At 48.3% G+C, this 4,815-nt stretch overlaps 1 long non-coding RNA gene across 1 annotated transcript; it reads left to right on the top strand.

Annotated features, from left to right (window-relative positions):
• Nucleotides 1-2,696: 2,696 nt before the first annotated feature.
• On the top strand, nucleotides 2,697-4,045 carry LOC135824707 (uncharacterized). Its single transcript, XR_010554926.1, has 2 exons — nucleotides 2,697-3,277; nucleotides 3,680-4,045. It is a non-coding gene; the product is annotated as an uncharacterized LOC135824707 (long non-coding RNA).
• Nucleotides 4,046-4,815: the final 770 nt, after the last annotated feature.

Genomic DNA, 4,815 nt, shown 5'->3' with positions numbered 1-4,815 from the left:
TTGTGGTCCTATTGCGTTGAGTAACGAATGTGAGCCAGTTCTCGGCGCTGCGAGTTCTGAGATACTGACGGTAGAGCTGATGCTTGAGTTTAATGCTGCAAAGAAGCGGTTGAGTCATCCATGGTCGCCGACCTGGGCATGTCTGGTGTGTACGTCGTGGTGCGAAGTTAGTACAGTACAAGTGTGCTGTGTTGATAAGCGAGTCATGCCAATGCGACCAGAGGTCTGTCATTGATAACTGCGGGATTTCCTCAGCTGGTGGCAAAAGCTGCATTGAGCTCAGGGCTTCTTTCAGTGCGACGACGCGATCAGGGTCCCAGTTCCAGCGCCAAGCTTCGACGTTTTTCTGGGGTGTTGGTGCTTGTGGTGGGCATGCAAGGGACACATTTCCTCCGACGAGTACATGATCTGACGCTCCGACAGGGGGATACGATGTGACAGATAGGTCTTCTTCTGGTACGTTGGAGATGACAACGTCGAGGCAGGACTTCACGTTGCCTCTGGAAATACAGGTCGGAAAAGACACGTGCTGGTTTAATCCTGCAGTGTCTAGTAGGTAGCTCAGCAGGTCGCCAGCTCTATCAGTGATATCAGTGGAAAGCCATGAGGTGTGCTTTGCGTTCATATCTCCTACCAATAGAAACGGAGAGTTCATGTTGCAGAGACCTAGACAGGGCTCCAGTTGTTGGCAGAATGTGTACGGATCTGTGTTTGGAGGACGGTAGGAGCATCCGACTGTAAGTGATACATTCGGTAGGTCAAGTTCGAGCCAGAGTGATTCGAAGTTGCTCATCGTGATGTTTGTTTTGTGTTTGTGTGGGATGGATGAGTGAACATACACGGCGACTCCTCCGCCTCTACAGTGCTGCCGATCATGCCTATAAAGGGAGTAGTCGGAGAGTTCGTATAGAGAGTCTGGCTCTAGGGGGTCTGCCCAAGTTTCACATATGGCGATAAGACTGGGTCTCTTTTCTATGGCTACCTGCGCAATCTCGTCCATTTTGTTGAACAAGCTGCGAGCGTTGAAGCTCAGGAAATTGAACTTGCTTGTCCCGCAGAAAGAGCGATCGTATGAAATATGATCTGATTGCATAGCATTGTGGGGGAGAAAAGATTGTGCGTGAGGATTAAGCATGAGTATTGAAAGAAATGAAAGGACTAGCAAAGTAGTATAGTGACTTACTACTGGCATTGCGAGTCGATTCCTGTTGGCTTATTCTTTTTCTTTGATTCAATGGAGAGGCCGCTAGCACCGTGATGCACTTCCTGGGGGCTGCTTTCTCTTCTTGCGATTCCGTGATCTCATGCCATTATCCTCAGGTCTGTCGGGGGTGACACTCGGGCGCAAACGCTTGGAGTTGCCCAAGTTGACTTCGCCTTCGCATGAATCTAAAGTGCAGTCTTGAGCCGGTGGTCGGTGTTGATGGTGGACATTTGTGGTCTGGTTTGATGCTACTGCTTGCCCCAGCGGTTCATGATCTGAGTTGTTTGGCGTAGCACCAAAGTCTTCTGGCTCGGAGGAGCTTGACTGATGGTCATCGTCTGATTCGCTATCAGATTCCTTGCCTTGTTGGTTACCTTGTCGGTTGGCAACTATGTCTGAGAGAAGTACCTCCGCTCGCTCAGACTCGGTGGAGAGAAGGCTGGTGTTGTTTTTGGTTTTATGTTCGGAGGATGAGTCTACAGCTCTGTTGTTGGACGAAGTCTTGGTGGTTGTTTTGCTTATTTGAATCTTTTCCGGGCAGTCCTTGGCGATGTGCCCTGGCTTGTTGCATAGCCTGCATGTGGGTGTTTGATCAGCATGGTACACGCGGAATTTGCTCTTCCCGTCCCGTGATTTCACGTACGATGGTACGGTCTTGTTTGTGCCAAGTTTGAAGGTGGCAAACCTCACTCCTGTCGCAATGAAAACGCCATCCCGGATTTTAAGTCTGCCATGTCGTATGGCACCCTGCACCGTACCGTACTGGGAAAGTGCAGCTTCTACGGCTCCATCACTCACCCACACAGGAATGTCATGAATATGGAGCTGGACGTTGGGGGTACCCGCCAAACATTCCGGGGAAATATGCCGTTCATTGAGCACGAAGCCGTTCTTGGACACCAAAATGGCTAATGAGGATTCCGTAAAGGTTATTCTGCACTGCCCGGAGGAGCTCACCTGTACAGACAGGATCGCCTCAGCCTCGATTCCATGCTTTGCCAGGCACTGCACGTAGGTGGCCAGCTTGATATCTTTGACTGCGGGAAATACCACTGTCCGGGCCATCAGTTCTCTGGCGCTCAGTCTTCTCCACGGATCCATGGGTGCTTCCATAGCTTCACTGACTTCACCACTGCTCCCAGCGGCCCCTGGAGAGGGGGTCCCGCTAGGCAGCATGTCTAAAACAGATTTTGGGTCAGAGCTCGAAAAACCGCATCCGACTTCAAATTCAAAAAAGCAAAGATGTATGGATTCACGTGTGCTAGGTTGGGAGCCTCGTGCTGGCGGTCGTGCTCGCAGCCCCGCGCAAGTAGCCCTAGCCATGATCGCCCCGTACCGCTTGCTAGTAGCTTAAAGGGGAACTCCGGTCCAAAATCACCCCCATTTTTTATTGCGGAATCCATTAGAGTATGCCGTAAGTGGTAGAATGGCGAAAACCGGAAGCTTCTACGACAAGGATAACATACCTAAATTACCAATTGCAATTTTCCATATTTGGCACGAGGGGGCCCCCGCCCACCCTGTGACGTAAAACGTTCTCAGTGACCTCCAAATTTTTTTATTCAAATGGTAGACCTGCAGAAATTTTGAAAAAGGTATTCACTGTTTTTTCTTCAATCAATAACCCTTGTACTAGTATTCATTCGATCATCATGTTGGAGGAAGAGGAGACCACGGGAGGTGTGGAGGTGGACGCCACTTCGGATTCAACAACACCGAGGCCTTTTAGGTTCGAGCCGAAGCGCGCATCAGCGTCTGCGAAACTGTCTACAAGTAATATTTCTGAGACTACAAAACAGATGAACGTGAAGAGAACGCTTTGGTTGCAAGTGCTCGCGTGAGAAGCACTGCTTGATGCCGTTGCGGACAATGCAGCATGATGTGGAGCGAGGTCGAGTCGACTTGTTGCTGGGAGGTTCCTGCAGCTTTCAGTAAACGCGGCGAGCAGGAAGGGCTGCAGTGCGTCACGCAGCACTCAGAGTTTGCTGTTGTTTGCCTGCAAAAATCAGTGCTCGAGGTGGCATTGCTTTCCTTCGAAGAATTTCGGGCAAGCTGTGGACCGTGGTCAAACAGGTGAGGATTCACTGAATCGGTTTCATTATTTCCTTTCTTTCCATGTTTCATGTACCGGTACAAAGTAGATGGGAAGTGTTGTGCAATGATTTTGTGTACAGTATTCAAATTCACCAACTTCCATCACACAATCATGAAGTTCTATTGCACCCATGCCAATATAATTATACTGGTACAACGATGTCTTTCATTCATACTATTCCTAGCACTGTAAGTGTTTCAACTGTGTGTAAAAGTGATGTAAATTTGAAAAAAGGCCAAAGTGTCTTTAGTATAGTAGCCCATAGAAATATTAACTCGAATCCGAAACTATTTACACTGAAACTACTAGTATTTACTTTTACACAATCATGAAGACACTCGTGGTATGTGTATCTACATCTCTCCAACTGTTTTGTGCAGGATTTGGAGACATGTGGCGTATAGACAATACACATGGTTCACCCATGGATACTTTGGACGCAAGCAGCGGCGTGTGATACCGTCTTGCGTGGTATCGAAGATAAAGCAGCTGTACCAGAAGCCAATGCAGATGCGCACTGGGGCTTTGAGGAAGCAGTTTGACATGATGATGATGATGATAATGCTTCTTGGCCTGGTTGACGTTCACATAATCATTGGTACATGTGCATGCAGAATGTAGAAAACAGTTGACAGACACGATTTATAACTATTCTTGACTCGGGCAATATTTGTGTTTTCGGGTGGGCGCATGCTTTGCACCAATGCAGCTGCACGAACAATCTGGTAAAGTTGACAGATACAATGGCACAAGACTGTACTGTGTTCGGGAGCATGGGGTTGTGCCGGTGCCGTGTGCCGTTGCGAATGCCGAGAATGGTTGTATGCACATCGTTCAACAGGTCCTTCAAGAAGTTGCACGACATTGTCGTGCAGCTTCTTGGCCACTTTGTTCTTTTGGTGTATTCCAGCCTGTACCTGAGCACACCCTCCTTGGTTTTGGCGTGCGCTCTCCCAATATTGGCATTGTGGGACAGACATGCCGACTGTACCCGTGCTCTCATGCCATTGTACGAAAAGTGGACACGTTTTGGTGCCCACTTCAGTATGACAGCATGGAAAATTTCCAGACTACAAATCATACTGTACCTTGTATTTGTGGCAGTGTAGCTGCAACCGGAAAGTAACGCAATGGAAACTTACAGATAAAGAGAACCGCAAAAAACACACATGATAACGTTCCATGTACATTACATCAATTCTCGACTTCACTGACTAGGATTTTGAGTAGAGGACTTTGAGTAGGACTGTAGTCATTTAGAGCTACGTTCTGGACGGCACAAAATCATGCCGTTCACTTACCTCATCGTGCTCACGTTCCTGGAAGTAAATCGAAGATGGTCTGCTTTTGCTGGCAGCAGACGTAGAGGAGCTACTAACTATTAGTATGACATGCACCGCCAAGTTTCAGGATGGCAGAGACCCTGGCTTCAAGCGTCGCTGCTGCTTCTGCTTATAGCCACCAATGCTTTGTGCAAACTCTTGTTGGAAATCTCTTTCATAGCACATCTCAGTGA

The sequence above is a fragment of the Sycon ciliatum genome, chromosome 9 (genome assembly GCF_964019385.1).
Source record: "Sycon ciliatum chromosome 9, ocSycCili1.1, whole genome shotgun sequence".
NCBI classification, from domain to species: Eukaryota; Metazoa; Porifera; class Calcarea; order Leucosolenida; family Sycettidae; genus Sycon; species Sycon ciliatum.
Note: the sequence above shows the minus strand (reverse complement) of the source record. Positions and strands in the feature narration are given on the sequence as shown.